Source organism: Pseudophryne corroboree, chromosome 6, assembly GCF_028390025.1.
Source record: "Pseudophryne corroboree isolate aPseCor3 chromosome 6, aPseCor3.hap2, whole genome shotgun sequence".
Taxonomy (NCBI): domain Eukaryota; kingdom Metazoa; phylum Chordata; class Amphibia; order Anura; family Myobatrachidae; genus Pseudophryne; species Pseudophryne corroboree.
In genome coordinates, this window is record NC_086449.1 from 597,074,132 (window position 1) to 597,097,495 (window position 23,364).

Consider the following 23,364-nt stretch of genomic DNA (forward strand, 5'->3'; position numbering starts at 1 on the left):
TGCCATGAGATCTCCTCCGGTCAGGAGTACTGGAATCATAACATTATTACCGGCCAAACCAAAACCTAAAATTAAACTGGGTTTAATTTTTTCCTTATTCAGTTTTGTAAGAGTTATCGGCCTCATGAATCCCACAGGTTTAGGGCCAAATCCTGGTCAGCTCCTAGTCAGCCAGATTCAAGAACTTACTCAGATGTTTCAGGATCTTTCCCTTCGGGTGAAGTCGCAGGAAGATCTTTTACGAACTTCCCCGAGGGTAGTCCCTGAACCAAAAATGCACTTGCCTGACCGTTTTTCTGGTGATAGGAAGGAGTTTTTTAATTTTAAAGAATCCTGTAAACTTTATTTTCGGTTAAGACCGATCTCCTCAGGTACTGAATCTCAGCGGGTCGGAATTATTATTTCTTTGCTCCAGCGAGATCCTCAGACCTGGGCATTCGGTTTAAAAGTAGAGGATCCGGCATTGTCATCAGTAGACGCCTTTTTTGGGTCTTTAGGGCTCTTGTATGATGACCCTGATAGAGAGGCATCCGCTGAGAGTCAGTTATGCACTCTCAGACAGGGTAGAAATCCTGCAGAAGTTTTTTGTACAGAGTTTCGCCGTTGGTCGAACGACTGTGGCTGGAATGACCCAGCCCTGCGCAGTCAGTTTCGCCTCGGCTTATCAGAGTCTATAAAAGACAGTCTCCTTCAGTATCCCGCTCCTGAGACTCTCGATAAACTCATGGAGCTTTCTATTAAGATTGATCGTCGTCTCAGAGAGCGGAGGGCAGAAAAAGGAGCACCTGTCAGGTCTACTCCATGTGTATTTTCCATTCCTGAGGACGTAGAGAAGCCCATGCAGATGGGTCTCTCCCGGCTGTCTCCAGAAGAAAGAGCCAGAAGGCAAAACTCTGGTCTTTGTTTGAACTGTGGGGGTAAGGGACATTTTGCCCGTAATTGTCCAATCAAGTCAGGAAAACGCCTCGACCAAGTGAATTGTGAGGGGGTTCACTTTGGTCTGCAGCTTATCTCCTCGAAGAACTCCCTTTTAGTCCCAGCTAAAGTTTCCTTTGGCAGCCTCTGTTCCTCGGTGTCGGCTTTTGTTGACAGTGGAGCTGCAGGGAACTTTATGGACTTAACGTGGGCCAAGGCCTTAGGTATTCCGCAGTTAGCCTTGGGTAGGTGTATCACCATGCATGGTTTAGATGGGAGTCCCTTGTCCAATGGGGTTATTTCTCTCTGTACACCCCCTGTACTACTTACGGTAGGAGCTCTTCATTCCGAAAAGATCGAGTTTTTCCTTACCCATTGCCCAGCAGTTCCAGTGGTTCTGGGTCACCCTTGGCTGGCCTTTCATAATCCCACCATTGATTGGCAGTCGGGGGAGATTTCACAATGGGGTACCATCTGTAATAAGGAATGTATTACGTTTCCCGTCAGAATAGCTGCTGCCATTCCCGAACTCATTCCCGTGGAATACCAGGACTTTGTTGATGTGTTTTCCAAGGGCAATGCAGACATTCTGCCTCCCCATTGGCCTTATGATTGTGCTATTGAGCTAATTCCTGGTGCCACATTGCCAAAGGGAAGGTTATATGCATTATCCGGGCCAGAAACTGCGGCCATGAATGAGTATGTTAAGGAGAGCCTAGGGAAAGGATTTATCAGGCCATCTAAATCCCCTTTAAGTGCAGGCTTCTTCTTTGTGGAGAAAAAAGACGGATCACTCAGACCTTGCATTGACTTTAGAGCCCTGAATAAGATCTCAGTTAAAAATACTTACCCTCTGCCGCTGATTTCTGTCCTCTTTGATCAGCTGCGTTCGGCTGTGATTTTTTCTAAAATTGACCTGAGGGGAGCGTATAACCTCATCCGAATCAAGTCAGGAGATGAGTGGAAGATGGCTTTCAGTACTCAGTCGGGTCACTACGAGTATCTGGTGATGCCGTTCGGCTTGTCTAACGCTCCGGCAGTATTCCAGGATCTCATTAACGATGTGCTCCGTGATTTTCTAGGAAGATTCGTGGTCGTTTACTTAGACGACATCCTGATCTATTCTGAATCAATTGAACAACATGTTACCCAGGTGCGTCAGGTTCTTCAAAAATTACGTGAAAATCATCTATATGCCAAGCTGGAGAAGTGTGAGTTTCATGTCACGGAGGTATCCTTTTTAGGGTACATTATTTCCCCTCGGGGATTCTGCATGGAACCTAAGAAGCTCCAAGCCATCCTTAGTTGGGCGCAACCCACCAACTTAAAAGCAATTCAGCGCTTTTTAGGGTTTGCGAATTATTATAGAAGATTTAATCATTCTTTTTCCGACCTGGTTGCTCCCATTGTTGCACTGACTAAGAAGGGAGCGGATCCTACCAACTGGTCACATGAAGCCGAGTTATCCTTTCAGGCCTTGAAACAAGCTTTTGTCTCAGCTCCAGTCCTCAGACATCCCAACCCAGAATTGCCCTTCATTGTTGAGGTTGATGCCTCGGAGGTTGGAGTGGGGGCTATCTTATCTCAGATGGATCCGGACACTCTGGAACTACATCCTTGTGCCTTTATGTCCAGGAAATTCTCATCCGCTGAATCCAACTACGATGTTGGTAACCGGGAGTTACTGGCTATTAAATGGGCTTTCGAGGAGTGGAGGCATTGGCTTGAGGGAGCAACACATACCATTTCAGTATTGACTGACCATAAGAATCTGCAATACATCGAATCAGCTAAGCGGCTGAATGCCCGGCAGGCTCGTTGGGCTTTGTTCTTTACTCGTTTCAAATTTATTATAACTTTCAGGCCAGGTTCCAAAAATACCAAGGCAGATGCTCTGTCACGCAGTTTTCTTCCGGTTCATGATAACACTCCTGTTACTCCCATACTTCCATCTTCAGTCATTTGGGCAGGCCTCACACAAGATTTATTTACCCAGTTAAAACAGCTTCAACACCAAGCTCCTGGAAATACTCCTGCTGGTCGTCTTTACGTCCCTGAGTTCTTGAAAGCTACTGTTTTGACTGAATTCCATGATAACAAAGTTTCCGGGCATCCGGGGATCTCTAAGACATTGGAGTTAGTCTCCCGCTCAGTATGGTGGCCTGGTCTTTCTAAAGACGTTAAGGAGTTTGTTTCTTCATGTCAGGTTTGTGCACAGCATAAGATTCCCCGTTCCTTGCCTATCGGGCAACTTATGCCCTTGAATGTCCCTCTCAGGCCATGGTCTCATATTTCCATGGATTTTGTGGTGGACCTTCCCCTTTCAGCTGGATGCAGAGTCATTTGGGTGGTTGTAGACCGTTTTAGCAAGATGGCTCATTTCATTGCCCTTCCCCGACTGCCATCTGCCCAAGGATTGGCAGTGTTGTTTCTCCGCCATGTTTTCAGACTTCATGGGTTGCCCACTGATATTGTTTCTGATCGGGGTCCACAATTCATTGCACAATTCTGGAAGTGTTTCTGTGCTTCATTAAAGATGAGATTGTCATTAACATCTGGTTACCACCCACAGTCCAACTGGCAAACCGAGCGAGTTAACCAATCATTGAAACAGTATTTGCGTTTGTATTCAGCTAAACTCCAGAATGATTGGTCCGAGTTTCTTCCATTGGCGGAGTTTGCTTACAATAATTCTTGTCATTCCTCCACCAACGTGTCTCCATTCTTTTCAGTTTTTGGTTTTCACCCCAGAGCGAATTCTTTTTTTCAACATTCCTCAGTTTCCTCGCTAACCTTAACCTCCCATCTCAGAGCCATTTGGAAAAAAGTACACCTTGCTCTCAGAAAAGCGGCCTTTCGAGAGAAAAAAATTTCTGACCAGCTCCGACGTCCTTGCAATTTTAAGGTGGGAGATAGGGTATGGTTGTCGACTCGTAACATTAGACTTCGACAATCTTCAGCTAGGTTGGGACCCAAATTTATTGGACCATTTCATATCATTAAAAAAGTTAACCCAGTTGCTTTCCGGTTACGTTTACCAAAATCTCTTCGGATTGGTAATACGTTTCATTGCTCCCTGTTGAAGCCATACATTTCTTCCAATAAATTTCCTCGGAAGATCTCTCAGGGAAGATCTCCAGTGGATGTACAGGGGCAACAGGAGTTCCTGGTGGAGAAGGTTCTCGATTCCAAGTTGCCCAGGGGCCGGCTCTATTTTCTGGTTCACTGGAGAGGTTATGGTCCAGAGGAAAGGTCCTGGGTCCTGGATAAGGATCTTCATGCCCCAAGGCTCAAGAGGGCATTTTTTCGGGAGTTTCCTTGGAAGCCTGGCTTTAGGGGTTCCTTGACCCCTCCTCAAGGGGGGGTACTGTTAGGCGCCGGGGTCCGCTCGTCGGTGCGGGCCGGCGCCTAGCAACCAGGGACGCCGTACGCGCTGAGCCGCACGGACCCTATCAACGGGGACGCCACTGGCGGACCGTGTTCCCCGTTGCTAGGCTTTAAGGGTTAATGTTTTCTCCTGCTCTCTGGCCGGGCAGCAAGGCAGCTGCACGGCATTTATTCTAATCAGCCTTTTGGCAGCTGATTGGAGGACTCCTTGTTAAATACACTCCCAGGGCTTCTCACAGACGCCGGTAATAGCTTCCTGCATGCTGTCTTTGTTTGCTGAGAGTCTGTTCCAGTCTTGCTGTATCCGGTCATTCCAGTATTGGAAGCTCTGAACTCGGAAGTTTGTCATCTAATTCCTGGAGTCCAGACTAATCACCTTATAACATCCAGTCACGGCCTTGCCGTGTGTTGCGGCTTGTCCGCTTTATTATTTATGTTTTGGTGCATTTCGCGGAGGGTTCCGCTTCCACAGGTCCACTCTGGTATCCGGCGGTGCCGGGTAGGAGTATTGGACAAGTGGATTTTGGTTGTCCTTTTGCCTGGCGGGTTTCCGCACATACTTTAGGTTTTGTCAGTTAGCTTGTAGCCCCTGGCCTGGTTGTTTAGTCAGAGGGCCCCTTGTTATCACCCTGTCTCAGATTTCCCTTTGTCTCCCATTAAGACCTGAGGGGGCATCGGAGTTGGGCAGACTTAATCCGCCCTTCAAACGCGGCTGCCATGGGCTCAAGCAACCATAGTCTCGCAGGGGATTTCTGACAGCACGGGCGAGACAACGGAGTTATGGCGCCAGGGGCTATTTTCTATTCCCGCTCCAATAACCAGCATTCCCTTCCAGTACTCTGACCTTTGCCATGAGATCTCCTCCGGTCAGGAGTACTGATATCATAACAACAATGAAATGTTTTATTGATACCCAAAGAACGGGGCCGATCTAACTGAAGTGCCACCGGATTGATAACCCTGGTGATCTTATAAGGGCCGATGAACCGGGGTCCTAACTTATGAGATGGCTGTCTCAACTTCAATTCTTGGTAGACAACCAGACGAAGTCTCCTAATTTGAAGCTGCAGGGTCTTTTCCGCTTATCAAAAACCCTTTTGGTCACTAATGACACAGACACAAGGGCTTTCTTCACTTTCCGCCAAATACCTCTAAGGACCGAAACCACAGAGGAACCACCAGGCGTGGAGTCCAGGGGGTCAAAAGAATTGGCCTTAGGATGATGCCCATACACACAAAGGAAGGGAGAGATCCCTGTAGCAGAGTGAGCCGCGTTGTTATAGGCAAACTCCGCCATGGACAGATGAGCAACCCAGTCAGTCTGACACTTGGAGACATAACACCTGAGGAACTGCTCCAAGGACTGGTTCACCCTTTCAGTCTGCCCATTAGACTGCGGATGGTAGCCTGACGACAAGCTGACAGAAATCTGGAGATCGGAACAAAATGCCCTCCAGAATTTGGCCACAAACTGGAGACGCACAACATGCATAAATAATTCAGACAGGCGTCTGGCCGATGGCAGCCCAACCAGTGGAACGAAGTGCGCCATCTTCGAAAACCTGTCAACGACAACCCATATGGCTGTCATCCCCGAGGATTTGGGCAAGTCCACCACAAAATCCATTGAAATGTGGGTCCATGGCTTAGATGGGATAGAGAGTGGATGTAATGGGCCAACAGGAACCCCTCTAGGAGTCTTATTTCGGGCACAGATGTCACATGCCCGAACCCACTGATCCACATCCTTAGCCACCGAGGACCATTACACCGCCCTCGATAGCAACTCCCGAGTTCTGGCAATACCCGGGTGACCTGCCGACTTCTTGGCATGGAATTCCAGGAACACTCGCTGTCTTAACCTAGGAGGCACAAACAAAAGACCTACCGGAAGGTCTGGAGGAGCCTGCTCCTGTGCTCTAAGGACTAATGATAAGAGGTCCTGGGTAATGTCCACTTTAATACATGATGGGGACACAATGGGCAACGGCTCCTCGGTGGTCTCCTGGATTGGAGAAAAACTCAGCGAGAGCGTATCAGCCTTGATGTTTTTTGACCCAGGGCGATATGTTATCAAAAAATTAAAGCGAGCAAAAAACAAAGCCCATCGTGCCTGCCTGGCATTGAGACGCTTCGCTGACTCTAAATATGCCAGATTCTTATGGTCGGTGAGAATTGAGACCACAAACTTAGCCCCGTCAAGCCAGTGTCTCCACTCCTCGAGTGCATCCTTAATAGCCAACAATTCCCGGTTACCCACGTCATAATTCATCTCGGCAGGCGAAAATTTACGGGAAAAGTAAGCACAGGGATGATGGCGATTATCAGACACTCCCATCTGAGAAAGCACTGCCCCAATACCCATATCAGAGGCATCCACCTCCACCACAAAAGGACGCTCTGGATCTGGGTGTCGCAGCACCTTGGCCAATACAAATGCCCTTTTGAGACGGGCAAAAGCCGCTTTAGCCTCACAAGACCAGTGAGCAACATCCGTCCCTTTCTTAGTGAGTGCCACCAAGGGCACCACTATAGACGAAAATCCAGCGATAAATTGTCTATAAAAATTTGCAAAGCCCAGGAAACGCTGAAGCGCCTTCAAACTAGTGGGCTGCACCCAATCCAGGACTGCCTGTACCTTGGAACCCTCCATTTGGAAACCTTCTGGGGAGATAATATATCCTAGAAATGCGATTTGCTGAACTTCAAATTCGCACTTCTCCAGCTTCGCCCCAAGCCGGTGGTCTCTGAGTTTCTGGAGGACTAAGCGTACATGCTTCCGATGTTCCTCCAGGGAATGGGAGAAGATTAGGATGTCATCTAAGTATACAACTAAGAATCTATCCAAATATTCCCTGAGCACATCATTCATGAAATCCTGGAAGACTGCCGGGGCATTACAGAGCCCAAAAGGCATCACCAAATATTCATAATGCCCTGAGTGGGTATTAAAGGCAGTCTTCCATTCATCCCCCTCTCTTATTCGGATTAGATTGTAGGCACCGCGTAGGTCAATCTTAGAAAAAATGGTGGCAGTACGAAGCTGGTCAAACAAGACCGAAATGAGAGGCAGTGAGTTTTTAATCGTGATACGGTTCAATTCCCTGAAGTCGATGTAGGGTCGCAATGAACCGTCCTTTTTACCCACGAAGAAGAACCCCGAACCAACTGGAGACTGTGAAGGTCTGATAAATCCCTTAGCCAAGTTCTCCTGAATGTACTCTGCCATAGCCTGAGTCTCAGGACGTGACAGGGAGTACAACCTGCTCTTGGGAAGCTTAGCATTTGGCAACAAATCAATGGCACAGTCATAGGGGCGATGGGGAGGTAGTACCTCTGCAACTTTTTTGGAGAACACGTCCGCAAAATCTGCATAACACCCTGGCAATCCTGGCAAACTTAGCTGCGAGAGCCTGACTGGAAGGCTCAAGCAACTCCTGAAACAATCAGTACCCCAACTAAGAATCTCCCCAGAGACCCAGTCAAATTGAGGATTGTGGGCCCTTAACCAGGGTAACCCCAACACCAATGGGGCAAAAGTACAGACAGTCACATAAAAGGACAATTTTTCAGAGTGTGTGGCTCCAATAAACAAAGAAATCTGGCTAGTGCAAGAGGTAATTTTACCTTGGGATAATGGTTCCCCGTTTAACCCACAAGTCTCAATTTCCGATGCCAAGGGTACTAAGGGAACAGAGTGTTTCAGGGCGAATTGGCGGTCCATAAAAACCCAGTCGGCCCCACTGTCCACAAAGGCCTCAGTCTTGACAGTTTGACCGAGGATCTTCAAGGTCACCGGAATGATAAAATTCTTCTTGGGAAATTCTGACTTCTGGCCTGACAGGATATTTCCCATCACCCTCAGGCCCTGAAGTTTTCCGGCTTTTCTGGGCATGATACTACCACATGACCTTTATTCCCACAGTACAAACACAACCCCTGCTGTCTCCTCCGCGTCTTCTCACGCGAGGAGAGGCGGGTAGCCCCAATCTGCATAGGCTCCTCGGAAAATTCCTTAGAGTATGAGGTTCCCTTGGGAAAGAAGGAAACCTCAGTCTCCCTTTCAAGCCTACGCTCTCTCAGCCGTCTATCCACCCGGATGGATAACTGCATGAGCTGATCCAAGCTATCAGGCAAGGGATATTGTACCAGTTGGTCCTTTATGTGGTTAGAAAGATCTCTTCGGTACTGGTGTCTCAGGGCTGGGTCATTCCACTGGGTATCATGGGCCAACCTCTGAAACTCCATACAGTAAACGTCAACTGGCCTTCGCCCTTGCTTAAGGATCGAAATCTGAGCCTCGGCTGAGGCCGTCTTGTCAGGGTCATCATACAACATGCCCAGTGCCGTAAAAAAAGCATCAACACTTTTAAGCGACGGACAGTCAGGCTGCAACCCATATGTCCAGACCTGTGGGTCTCCTTGTAGCAAGGAAATCACTATGCCCACCCGCTGAATCTCCGACCCAGAAGACTGAGGCCTAAGCCGGAAGTATAGCTTGCAGCTCTCCTTGAAACAAAAGGACTGCGAGCGATCTCCAGAAAAACGATCCGGGAGATTTACTTTCTGCTCCTTAACCCCTGAAGGTGCTGCTGCTGCGGGAGCTCCGCCAGCGGCCTGGGAGGTGTGCATTTTAATGGACAAATCATTAAATTGTCGAGTCAGGACCTGCACCTGATCGACAACCTGTTGCAACGTATTTTGAGGGGTATGCTCCATATTCCCACAAAATTTCAACAGGAGTATTAGGCTGCTGAATATGTTATGCACACCAGTGCCTGCAGAAATGTACTGGTGTCAGAACTGTTATGCACTCCAGTGCCTGCAGGAATGTACTGGTGTCTGAACGGATAGGTATGCAAAACAAATGAACTCACAGACAGACTGGGGAATATGACATTACGTACACAGAAGGTGATAGGGTAACAAAATACACACAAAGTGAACAGAGAAGCCCAGAGGCTAAAGAACTGGGTGTCTCCCTAGTATTAGTAATGCTCAGATGGGAAAAGCAAGATGTTGTGTTTTAATACGTAGAGAACCCGAAATGCTGTTGCTAAGGGCAACAGCAAAACCCTAAAGGGTTACCAACGGGTGTGGCAGTAAACTCCTTGGTCAGAGATGGAATGATGGACACAAGGAGAGTCTCCACAATCCTAATTCTCACTTGCAGTGCACAGGTTCAGCTTACTGCCACTAAACTGACACCTGACACCTTGCACAGTGAGACAGGATTTAGGCAGGCAAGTCTTAGAATACAGCCGCAAACTTGCTAAGTTCACAGAGTAGTAAAAGAACCCCAGCAAGCTAAACGACTGACTCCAGTCTTACTGCTAGGTCTGGATTGGCAGAGTGTAGTACCAAATCCCCAGGCCTATTTGCAGTAAGCAACAACAAATACAAAGCTACACAGTACTGGCTAACTTTCAGGAACTGACTAACCAACAAAGATTCAGCAGCATCTGCTTAACCTGAGAAGAGGCCTTATAAAGCAGGTGCTGTCCACGCCCCACTCAGACCTCACAGACTGTGAGCACAAAAACCAGCACCGGATCCCCTGCCGTGCACAGAGCCTGTAACTACTGCACAGCAAAAGACCCGAACCGGAGTATCAGCTGCGCTCAGGTTACTCCGCTAGCACTTGTCTCCCGGTTGCCATGACGACGTGGCAGCACAGGGCAGGAGACCCTAACAGTACCCCCCCTCTGACGAGGGGTCAAAGAACCCCTACCACCGGGTTTATCGGGGAACTGCGAGAAGAAAGAGCGTATCAGTCTGGGGGCATGAAGATCACAACTTCGCACCCACAACCGCTCCTCCGGGCCATACCCCTTCCAGTGCACCAAAAATTACAGCCGACCCTGAACCATCTTGGAGTCAAGAATCCTTTCAACACAAACTCCCTCTGGCCACGTATCAGAAGAGGGGAAGGTCTTCCACTGGAAGAAGGATTACTAATCGCCCGTTTTAAAAGGGAACAATGAAATGTTTTATTGATACCCAAAGAACGGGGCCGATCTAACTGAAGTGCCACCGGATTGATAACCCTGGTGATCTTATAAGGGCCGATGAACCGGGGGCCTAACTTATGAGATGGCTGTCTCAACTTCAATTCTTGGTAGACAACCAGAAGAAGTCTCCTAATTTGAAGCTGCAGGGTCTTTTCCGCTTATCAAAAACCCTTTTGGTCACTAATGACACAGACACAAGGGCTTTCTTCACTTTCCGCCAAATACCTCTAAGGACCGAAACCACAGAGGAACCACCAGGCGTGGAGTCCAGGGGGTCAAAAGAATTGGCCTTAGGATGATGCCCATACACACAAAGGAAGGGAGAGATCCCTGTAGCAGAGTGAGCCGCGTTGTTATAGGCAAACTCCGCCATGGACAGATGAGCAACCCAGTCAGTCTGACACTTGGAGACATAACACCTGAGGAACTGCTCCAAGGACTGGTTCACCCTTTCAGTCTGCCCATTAGACTGCGGATGGTAGCCTGACGACAAGCTGACAGAAATCTGGAGATCGGAACAAAATGCCCTCCAGAATTTGGCCACAAACTGGAGACGCACAACATGCAGCATAAATAATTCAGACAGGCGTCTGGCCGATGGCAGCCCAACCAGTGGAACGAAGTGCGCCATCTTCGAAAACCTGTCAACGACAACCCATATGGCTGTCATCCCCGAGGATTTGGGCAAGTCCACCACAAAATCCATTGAAATGTGGGTCCATGGCTTAGATGGGATAGAGAGTGGATGTAATGGGCCAACAGGAACCCCTCTAGGAGTCTTATTTCGGGCACAGATGTCACATGCCCGAACCCACTGATCCACATCCTTAGCCACCGAGGGCCATTACACCGCCCTCGATAGCAACTCCCGAGTTCTGGCAATACCCGGGTGAACTGCCGACTTCTTGGCATGGAATTCCAGGAACACTCGCTGTCTTAACCTAGGAGGCACAAACAAAAGACCTACCGGAAGGTCTGGAGGAGCCTGCTCCTGTGCTCTAAGGACTAATGATAAGAGGTCCTGGGTAATGCCCACTTTAATACATGATGGGGACACAATGGGCAACGGCTCCTCGGTGGTCTCCTGGATTGGAGAAAAACTCAGCGAGAGCGCATCAGCCTTGATGTTTTTTGACCAGGGGCGATATGTTATCAAAAAATTAAAGCGAGCAAAAAACAAAGCCCATCGTGCCTGCCTGGCATTGAGACGCTTCGCTGACTCTAAATATGCCAGATTCTTATGGTCGGTGAGAATTGAGACCACAAACTTAGCCCCCTCAAGCCAGTGTCTCCACTTCTCGAGTGCATCCTTAATAGCCAACAATTCCCGGTTACCCACGTCATAATTCATCTCAGCAGGCGAAAATTTACGGGAAAAGTAAGCACAGGGATGAAGGCGATTATCAGACACTCCCATCTGAGAAAGCACTGCCCCAATATCCATCTCAGAGGCATCCACCTCCACCACAAAAGGACGCTCTGGATCTGGGTGTCGCAGCACCTTGGCCGATACAAATGCCCTTTTGAGACGGGCAAAAGCCGCTTTAGCCTCACAAGACCAGTGAGCAACATCCGCCCCTTTCTTAGTGAGTGCCACCAAGGGCGCACTATAGATGAAAATCCAGCGATAAATCATCTCTAAAAATTTGCAAAGCCCAGGAAACGCTGAAGCGCCTTCAAACTAGTGGGCTGCACCCAATCCAGGACTGCCTGTACCTTGGAACCCTCCATTTGGAAACCTTCTGGGGAGATAATATATACTAGAAATGCGATTTGCTGAACTTCAAATTCGCACTTCTCCAGCTTCGCCCCAAGCCGGTGGTCTCTGAGTTTCTGGAGGACTAAGCGTACATGCTTCCGATGTTCCTCCAGGGAATGGGAGAAGATTAGGATGTCATCTAAGTATACAACTAAGAATCTATCCAAATATTCCCTGAGCACATCATTCATGAAATCCTGGAAGACTGCCGGGGCATTACAGAGCCCAAAAGGCATCACCAAATATTCATAATGCCCTGAGTGGGTATTAAAGGCAGTCTTCCATTCATCCCCCTCTCTTATTTGGATTAGATTGTAGGCACCGCGTAGCTCAATCTTAGAAAAAATGGTGGCAGTACGAAGCTGGTCAAACAAGACCGAAATGAGAGGCAGTGAGTTTTTAATCGTGATACGGTTCAATTCCCTGAAGTCGATGCAGGGTCGCAATGAACCGTCCTTTTTACCCACGAAGAAGAACCCCGACCCAACTGGAGACTGTGAAGGTCTGATAAATCCCTTAGCCAAGTTCTCCTGAATGTACTCTGCCAGAGCCTGAGTCTCAGGATGTGACAGGGAGTACAACCTGCTCTTGGGAAGCTTAGCATTTGGCAACAAATCAATGGCACAGTCATAGGGGCGATGGGGAGGTAGTACCTCTGCAACTTTTTTGGAGAACACGTCCGCAAAATCTGCATAACACCCTGGCAATCCTGGCAAACTTAGCTGCGAGAGCCTGACTGGAAGGCTCAAGCAACTCCTGAAACAATCAGTACCCCAACTAAGAATCTCCCCAGAGACCCAGTCAAATTGAGGATTGTGGGCCCTTAACCAGGGTAACCCCAACACCAATGGGGCAAAAGTACAGACAGTCACATAAAAGGACAATTTTTTAGAGTGGCTCCAATAAACAAAGAAATCTGGCTAGTGCAAGAGGTAATTTTACCTTGGGATAATGGTTCCCCGTTTAACCCACAAATCTCAATTTCCGATGCCAAGGGTACTAAGGGAACAGAGTGTTTCAGGGCAAATTGGCGGTCCATAAAAACCCCGTCGGCCCCACTGTCCACAAAGGCCTCAGTCTTGACAGTTTGACCGAGGATCTTCAAGGTCGCCGGAATGATAAAATTCTTCTTGGGAAATTCTGACTTCTGGCCTGACAGGATATTTCCCATTACCCTCAGGCCCTGAAGTTTTCCGGCTTTTCTGGGCATGATACTACCACATGACCTTTATTCCCACAGTACAAACACAACCCCTGCTGTCTCCTCCGCGTCTTCTCACGCGAGGAGAGGCGGGTAGCCCCAATCTGCATAGGCTCCTCGGAAAATTCCTTAGAGTATGAGGTTCCCTTGGGAAAGAAGGAAACCTCAGTCTCCCTTTCAAGCCTACGCTCTCTCAGCCGTCTTTCCACCCGGATGGATAACTGCATGAGCTGATCCAAGCTATCAGGCAAGGGATATTGTACCAGTTGGTCCTTTATGTGGTTAGAAAGACCTCTTCGGTACTGGTGTCTCAGGGCTGGGTCATTCCACTGGGTATCATGGGCCAACCTCCGAAACTCCATACAGTAAACCTCAACTGGCCTTCGCCCTTGCTTAAGGATCGAAATCTGAGCCTCGGCTGAGGCCGTCTTGTCAGGGTCATCATACAACATGCCCAGTGCCGTAAAAAAAGCATCAACACTTTTATGCGACGGACAGTAAGGCTGCAACCCATATGCCCAGACCTGTGGGTCTCCTTGTAGCAAGGAAATCACTATGCCCACTCGCTGAATCTCCGACCCAGAAGACTGAGGCCTAAGCCGGAAGTATAGCTTGCAGCTCTCCTTGAAACAAAAGAACTGCGAGCGATCTCCAGAAAAACGATCCGGGAGATTTACTTTCTGCTCCTTAACCCCTGATGGTGCTGCTGCTGCGGGAGCTCCGCCAGCGGCCTGGGAGGTGTGCATTTTAATGGACAAATCATTAAATTGTCGAGTCAGGACCTGCACCTGATCGACCACCTGTTGCAACGTATTTTGAGGGGTATGCTCCATATTCCCACAAAATTTCAACAGGAGTATTAGGCTGCTGAATGTTATGCACACCAGTGCCTGCAGGAATGTACTGGTGTCAGAACTGTTATGCACTCCAGTGCCTGCAGGAATGTACTGGTGTCTGAACGGATAGGTATGCAAAACAAATGAACTCACAGACAGACTGGGGAATATGACATTACGTACACAGAAGGTGATAGGGTAACAAAATACACACAAAGTGAACAGAGAAGCCCAGAGGCTAAGGAACTGGGTGTCTCCCTAGTATTAGTAATGCTCAGATGGGAAAAGCAAGATGTTGTGTTTTAATACGTAGAGAACCCAAAATGCTTTTGTTAAGGGCAACAGCAAAACCCTAAAGAGTTACCAACGGGTGTGGCAGTAAACTCCTTGGTCAGAGATGGAATGATAGACACAAGGAGAGTCTCCACAATCCTAATTCTCACTTGCAGTGCACAGGTTCAGCTTACTGCCACTAAACGGACACCTGACACCTTGCACAGTGAGACAGGATTTAGGCAGGCAAGTCTTAGAATACAGCCGCAAACTTGCTAAGTTCACAGAGTAGTAAAAGAACCCCAGCAAGCTAAACGACTGACTCCAGTCTTACTGCTAGGTCTGGATTGGCAGAGTGTAGTACCAAATCCCCAGGCCTATTTGCAGTAAGCAACAACAAATACAAAGCTACACAGTACTGGCTAACTTTCAGGAACTGACTAACCAACAAAGATTCAGCAGCATCTGCTTAACCTGAGAAGAGGCCTTATAAAGCAGGTGCTGTCCACGCCCCACTTAGACCTCACAGACTGTGAGCACAAAAACCAGCACCGGATCCCCTGCCGTGCACAGAGCCTGTAACCACTGCACAGCAAAAGACCCGAACCAGAGTATCAGCTGCGCTCAGGTTACTCCGCTAGCACTTGCCTCCCGGTTGCCATGACGACGTGGCAGCACAGGGCAGGAGACCCTAACAGAAGCATCGTCGGAGATCTTGAATTTATTATTTATCTCTAAGACTTTTGTTTCCCTTTGTTCTGTTTAGGTGTCCAGGGTCCACCCTGAAGGGGGGGGCGGTAATGTTAGGATTCTGTTCAGTATGTGTCTGGTGTCAGCTGATCCATATGTGTTCTGTTCCTTTGGCTCTGTGTACATGCAGCTCAGCAGGTGCACAGGGTTTGTAATTAGAGTTAACACTCCCAGCCTGGCCTTGTTCATTTGTTAGTGTGGCTGTTAAAGGTCAGCTAGCTGAATTCTCCGACGCCGGTGATATTATACTACTTTCCTGCCTGAACTATCTGCATTTCCTGGTGTCTTTGTCCTAGCTCCTTTTCATGCCGAGAAACCTGCTCTGCCAGTTCATGTTATCCTGCCACAACCATTCTTGCCAGTTCATGTTCATGCCAGGACTATTTAGCTAAGTATTATGGACTTTCACTGTGCTCTGTGGATTCTCTAGTATTAATTACTTGTGTTACATGTTACTATGGACTTCCTCTATGCCTGCATGCTGTTATACTTTATTGTACAAGTCCTGCAATCTGAGTACCGTGGATTATATTACTCTGGTTCCTTATTCAACTATCTCATTACTCTGCTGCAAGTCTCAGTCTGAAAAACCATTTACTCCCTGCTCATATTGTACCCTGGATTGTTACTGTGATTCCTCTGCCATATTTTATTATACCACTGCTATAATAAATTACTTAGTATTCCTGCACTTCTGTGGACATTCATTACCTGCAACAGTGATTGTGATACATTCTAGTCCTGTATTCAAGTTCTGGCTCTTAGCTGTGTTATATTACTCACCTGCTGTCCATAATCAGTATAAAGTGTGGTGCTGCACATTCCAGTATTAAAGGGAGAGTCCATAGTCTGCTAATCTCTAATTCTGCTACAACGTGCTCAAGTTATTACAGTATTCCCCAGTCAAGTCTGGTTAACTATTTCTATGTCACACTGCATCTGCCTGCACCTCCAGTAGTAATTCTCTCCTTGTAATTCAACTACCAAACATTAGAGGCAGGTGAATTGTAACAGAATTGTAACAGTTAGGTGGCGTTGCCTAACTCTTTAATGAACCTCTGGCATGCGACTAGATCCTTTCTGGGATCGGGAAATTCTGACATAATTGCCCTCAATTCTGTCCGGGACCAGGGACAATGCATAGCAGTGTTCCTGATGGGAGTGACTCCCTGAGCGTCAGTCCTCCCATTGGGGACTGCGATCACCCTGACAGGATTTCATTCAATTACGTCATTCTGAGTTGACTCCACAATCTGAGGTGCTATTGTCTCTGCATAATGTATGGTACCGTACTTACCTGTGGACACTTATCCCTCCGCTAGGGGGCCTTACTACTGCTCTTATCGGTTGGCCATGCCCACCTGAGTATTCTGTATGGTGGTTGCTAGAGAGAGTGCCGATATCGTGCTGGGCTCATCTTCTTGCTCACAGTCCTGAGGAAAGTTTAAAATGGGATACAACTTGCAAGGGTTAGCATTAATACATTTATCAACTATACTCTTATCGGATACCAATATGTCATTGTCTGTAGCCACTTTCTCCCCTACAATATGCGGTGGTGGTGGTGCGGTAGCCATAATTTTCCTGCTAGGTTTGGAATCTGCTGTGTGAGCTAATTCTCTTTGCATATCGCCCTCTTGCTGCCATAAATTTAAACAGTTTGTGTGTCTGACCCTTTGCTTTCGGGATTTTATCAGACATATCCTAATCCTTAAATTCTGCAATACCTCTGGTACAAAACTGCCTACCTTAGGGAATGGTTCCCTATCTCCCGCAGTCATACGTTCCCATTCATTGCACAAAACTTCTGTGTGTGGTCCATACTTCTCACACATTATGAACCTCGCTGACCCCCTGGGCCACAGTATGTCAACCTGAACCCTGGTTGAACGTCCCTTACTTGAGCAACTGGCCCCCATATTTTGCAGGTATTGTCCTTTCGGCGAATCCCACAAAAAAAAAAAAATACTCAATATAAGGCAATGGTGAAAGTTCTCCGAGCGCTCTTCACCCGCTCACCGCCCACGTTGGCCAGTACTACCATACACTGTCGATAGTGAAGGCAATGTACCCAAATTAGGGCCCTATGTAACCTCTATTTACTGGAAGTTTCTGGGAATAAGTTACCCTATCCAGTAACTATAAGCTGTTGGAGATTTCCTGAGAGAGAGACCAGTGAAAACTCCCTAAACCTTTATTATACACAAATCACGCTTGCATATGCAATATACAGCGCTAATGATACCGCAATATTACGCAAAGCTCGTAAAAAGGGTATCGCGTTACGCTAAATATTGCACCCACGAACGCGCGGTCCAATCGCACAGCATATAGGTACTTGTTACTTATCCGCCGTACGACCACTGGAATCGATTTTCAGGCTGTGAGACCTCAGCTGGAGCGTATAAAAAAAACACTAAATGGGTAAACCTTTGCTTACCCCCTGGGCCGCGGTACTCTAACACAATTGGCTACCTTGCTCCTTTGTACTTAAATCTATTTTAATGTGAGTCAGCTGCCTCACGCCACCAAGTTTCCACTCACTTGTTGTACCACTCGAAGGGATCCGGAATTCCCTGGGTCCACTACGTTCTCTCTTGCGTTTGCTCACTCACGTTCGCTCATTAAAATACACTTTGGTTTTTCTGTACAGAAAATTATCTTTCATTCAGATAAACAGCTTTATTACCAGAGGCAATACAGTGAAAAAGGTTTTATTTAAACTAAATCTTGGAAAATGAGCAATTTGTGCTAATGTAGCGTGGCTACAGTCCCGCCCCTAAACTAAACAATACTATAGTGTAATTTGTACTTAGCGGTCGTACCCTTATGCACATTGCGTAAACACGCGACCGCGTGTATGTCTTTACGTTTCGCAAGCAGTCCTGTCCTTTGTCCGAGACACATGTACAAAAAAAAACGTACGTCCGCAATAGCACAAATCCCACACTTCTATAAATGTAAGCGATATTACCTATAATCGCTCACTTAACACAACACAGTTTCTTTCTGCATAAACCTTTTTGACTAGGCCAGACTGTGTTTGTGTTTTACATTTACTTAATATTTACTCTATGTTTTAACTAAATAGCAACAAATTTCTCCGCACAGGTCTAAATGAATCTAGTAATCAGTACTTATGGCAACAATGTGAGCAGGTATACAGAGAACAGGTGTACACTTGTGTTGTGTGCAAATTTGGCGCCAAACAGAAATACAGACTTTTTAAAAAGCTTTGCGTATTCACCCTATGGGTCCCACCAGCATCCCTACAAACCATGCAGAGCAGATGCCATCTAATCAGCAATAAAATAGGTTTTCCAGTGTATCCTGCGGCCAGAAAAAGGTTTAAGTAGGATACCTGTCCACCTTTTGCTAATAGATAAAGTTTTCTTTAACCTGCTAGGCTGCGGGTATGTTAAAAAAACGGACGATGCCCCCAATTGATAATGTTGATATTATCTTAAACCATAAAGCTATACCTTTAAACACACTTTTACCATGGAGCCGCTACGGCCGCTAAACTTAATATGCACTCTATGTACCTTTTACGCTATTTGCGTAATGAGTCCCATACCGTGTACGGACTCTGCGTACAAAAGCAGCGCTGGGGGTACAAAGTACACGCAGCGTGTACACACTCAATTAATATACTTTAAAACCTTATACAGTTAGGCAAAGTAATACACTTTAAACCCTAGCAGGGAAAAGAGGACACAACACCGATTTGTAGTTAATCACTGGGTTTCGACACCACAGAGAAATATTTCTGAAAGGGGGTTTACAATAAAAATTATGCACTACAATACAAATCTTGAAAAATGAGCAATTTGTGCTAATGTAGCGTGGCTACTGTCCCGCCCCTAAACTAAACAATACTATTGTGTAATTTGTACTACAATACAATAGAGTAAATGGCTACAGTCAATGTACATACGTGAGAATATTCGCATGTGCTACCCGGTCCGGTCCTCCGCTATCAAGTAGATAACGTTGAGAGTCTTGTGTGTCCGGCCAGACAGCAACAGGCTTTTATACAATATTTCCAAAAGCAATACAATGGATACTGTAATCCCTTTGTCCATTGGACACAGGGATGCATCTTTACAGTACAGGAGAGGTCATAGGTTGATTTGTAAAGGTGGGCGATGGCTTTCTCAACTGTTCTTGTGGGTGGTCTCCACTGGATTCCCGCCGCATGCATAATATATACAGTAAATACAGTTTATATCTATATTCTGCTTCTGCACATAACTATCTGCAGGAACATGCAATCTTCCTCAAACCAACACCGGAATGTTACCCTTAAAATACCGTACAGCTGGATACCAGACACCACCTTATAACCTTAGTCTGTCCCCTCCTATCATGCAAAGGTGAATCCCTTTGTTCTGGAATCGTTTAAACTGTTGATACTTGCTGATGTGGTGCAGGGGGACTATGTGTACAATGTGCACTATATGGATTAAATATGTAATGTTTTGATAGCCCTCCATGCGTTCACAAACTCTGCCGTAAATACCCATACCACGTGCAGGACCGCGGAAGCGACCATACGCAAATTGCGGATATGTGCACGCACGGCGGAACAAGTGTACGTGCAGTGGGCATGTGTGTGTATTTTATACGTGCTGTGTGTTCTGTAATATTTTTCGACTTTGACACTGGTCTTTCCATCTCTCTGCTCATAGTCTCACTCTCTGCCATTGTAGTAAAAAATCAAAATCTACCATTTGAACTATCACGATATATATATATACTGTATGTGTGTGTGTGTGTGTGTGTGTTAAGGGGGGCCCCAGAGATATCAGAGTACCGGGGCCCCAAGATTTCTGCTGCCGGCCCTGTGTGACAGTGAAGGAATTAAATAGTTATGAAGTGGCTGGGCATAGGGAGTGGACCTGGGACAGTGAAGGTATTAGCTATGAGAGGACAGGATTTATAGAGTGGGCATGGGACAGTGATGGCATTAAATAGCTACAGTGTGAGGGTGTAGGACTTATAAAGTGGACATGGGACATTGTAAGTTGTTTTGGGGATCTCCCATACTCTCATTCTCTGTGTGACACAGCACTTACAGGTTTTACTATAGGTTCTGTTTGGGTCCTCACTGCTCTGTTCACTTCTCCCCTCTGTGAAAATTATAGGGCACAGTGTAATATCCTCTTCACAGTGCATCTGAATGGGAAAAAGAGCTTCTTTGCAGGAGGTGGAGCTTCTCGTTGGGAAGCAGGGCTGTTTGATGGGAGCATGGCTTTCCGGAGGGAGGCAGGGTTATTCAGAGGCCAGGGGTTTTTAGGAGTTTTGGCTGTGGGGGCTGCAAACCGCCAGCGTCAGAAGACTGGCAGAAGGTGCTGATCAGCTTCTCTGTTTACATGTGTATTCAAAAGGAGCAGCCGTAAGCAAGCATCCTCTGTCTTTCTCCCAAGGGCTCAAATTGCTACAGTAGTTGCAGGCATCCTCCTGACCTCTCAGCAGCAGGGTGACCTAACATAACTTGGAACTGACAGGAACTTTATGCCAGCGCTCCCGCACCTCCAGCCAGCTGCCCTTCTGTGCTCAAGTGCCTGGCGCCACTACAGCGATTCCGACCAAAACCTGCTGTAACTCCCCCCTCTTCTCTGATGGGGGGATTGCGGTCCCGTCCCCAACAGGGGCTGCCCCTAGGCACTTACCTCACGTGCCTAGTGGGAAATCTGGCACTTGCAGCTGCTCTGACCTCTGTGTCTCACTGTTCAGTATGGTGTTTTCTCACCTGCAGCTCCATCCTTCAACGCAGAAGAGGGAGAATTGGGCACAGCACCTTTGGATTCTCAGATTCTAAGTTCCAGAGGGTCCAGGGGAATCCCAGGCCATATTTGATTATGGAATAAAGAGAGTGGTTTTTTTTTTTTTATTACTATGGAGCAATTGTTTATTAGTTTTAACCAATCATTATGACCGACTGACGGGAAAACTGAGAAAAATACCTTTATATGTAAGACGCCATGTTGTCCATGTAAGCATACAAGTGAGCATTTAAAGGAAACTTTCATTGGTGTAATTGCTAAGTGCAAAATTGGTGTCATTTTAAAGATACCTTTACATGCGTGATACAGTATTGACACATGTAAGCACACATGTGAGTGTCTTGATTTCTGGTTGCATATAGAAGTTTCTGGTTGCACCCTATAAAAGTAAAGATACCACCTACCCCATAAATCCATGGTAGATATCCATGGAATAACAGTAGCATTTTAAACAAACAAAATGAATCCATTTCCCTTTGCTTTGTATGGTTAAACCTATCAATTTACCATTGAGAGTGGAGTCTGGTGAACGCAAGGAGACTAGAAAGAAACCTTTACAAGTTTCATAGCATCCTCTTTCATGTAAGCATACATGTGAGCATTCGTTGGATATTATCTCTTATTGGTGATGGAATAGAGGAGACAATAGAGAAAGAAACCTATATATGTATGTTAACTCCAAATTCTATGTAAGGAAATTGTGAGCAGCCCATTGAAAATCTAACACAAAGGGTGAACCTATAAAGATTCCTATAATGGAGTAGCACCACCCATATTTGGAGAGGAAGATAATCCCTTCCATATGATGCCATGCCCTTATTTGTTGGCGTGCACTATGTTTGACCTGGGTGGGCGCAGAAGGAAACGTTTGCCCTGTGCGCCACAATATCTAGAATTGGCTCTACACTCAGTGTGTGTTTTTGTATGGGCTTGCCTGCTTTGCTACTTGACATGCTTAGTTCAGATGCCAGTCAGTAGACCAGCCCTGCCCCCAGCACTTAAAGTAGTCAGTGTGACAGATAGCATGAATGGTCTGCCTTGCTGACATGACTGGCTTAGCTCAGCTGTCAGCAGCCCAACCCTACCCACAGCTCTGACCTCTACATTGTGCCTTGATGAATGCGCATTACTTCTGCACATGTGCGAACCATTGAAAGTCAGAACTATCAGTGATGCACAATAGAATAGTATGCTAGCATCAATGGCTCAAGGCACCATTATCATTGATGGGAACCACTAACTGAAACCATGCCAATGGCCATCGCTTCTCGTATTCCATGGTCCAATAGAGGGAGGAGGGACCTGGATTACCTCTCAGATCAAGAGGAGGCTCAGCTTTTTAGGGTGAACCGCACAAACCTCCTGAACTTATTTGAGCAGGTGAAAGAGGATTTGGAATCTATCGCTGGAAATAAATATGGATAAATAAGGATGCAGTTTCCACACAGACTATATGCTTAATAATGTCCGTTCCCTCATATCAATAATTATTAAGTTTATGTGGCGTTTTAATGATGTAGTTTATCTTTTTTATGCTTAGGGAGTGCACCCTGGAATAAATGTACACAAGGAAAAAAAGAAAAGAAGTATTCCTTCATCGGGCACTCACAGATTCATCCACAATTATAGTAACTATAAGTCATATCGAGTAAAAGTGACCACCAGTAATAAATTTGAACTTTTAATAGTGTTATTATTAAAACTATCGAAATATGACAACAGTTACTGTTAAAAAAATAAAAAGTGAATGTGCAAAAAATGAAAAGAATATTACGCTGTCAGTTGTAACATAAGAATTAGCTGTTATTAGAATTATTTATTATTATATCTGTCTGTATAAACAGCCTCTGATAAACTGGAATAAATATCTTGTTATTTATAAATAAAGTGGGATTTTCACTTCATGTTGTCCTTCATTTTCCCTAAATTGGGTTACACAAGGGCCATTAATCAAATTATCACATCTCCTATACATTATTGAATAAGACTTGTAATAAAGAACAATTCACAAGTTACAGACTGCAATTGTGATTTAATAATGTAACTATTTCTCAGTATACTATTGTATACTATTAATGTTACTTTTTATAATGTATGTTTGTTATTCAAAACAAAGTCTACCTGTGAGAGTACATATACGATACTTATTCTCAATATTTGACCCAGCCCTATGTCATAGTAACCTTTTCTTGGTTAATCATCAGTGAGCAATTCACATAATAGAAAGGTCATCATTCCATTATATAATGTTCGAGCAAGAACAAAATGAGTCACTGCTTCACACTTTAGGCTATTGTCCTATCAAGGATCATTATTGATACAGTGGATATTTACACAGTTCCTTATCAAGATGTGATTGTATTGCTGGAGTTGAGTAATCTCACCGCACTGTTTTTGCAATCTTTTAATTATACAGTGTATGAGTATTCCTAATTAGTTATAA

At 46.1% G+C, this 23,364-nt stretch overlaps 1 long non-coding RNA gene across 2 annotated transcripts in view; it reads left to right on the forward strand.

Annotated features, from left to right (window-relative positions):
* Positions 1-22,808, forward strand: part of LOC134935493 (uncharacterized) — a 107,674-nt gene extending 84,866 nt beyond the window's left edge. For both annotated transcript variants that reach the window (XR_010180187.1, XR_010180186.1), the window contains exon 3: positions 22,462-22,808. This is a non-coding gene — a long non-coding RNA (uncharacterized LOC134935493). The remainder of the gene's footprint in view (positions 1-22,461) is intronic.
* The last annotated feature ends 556 nt before the right edge of the window (positions 22,809-23,364 follow it).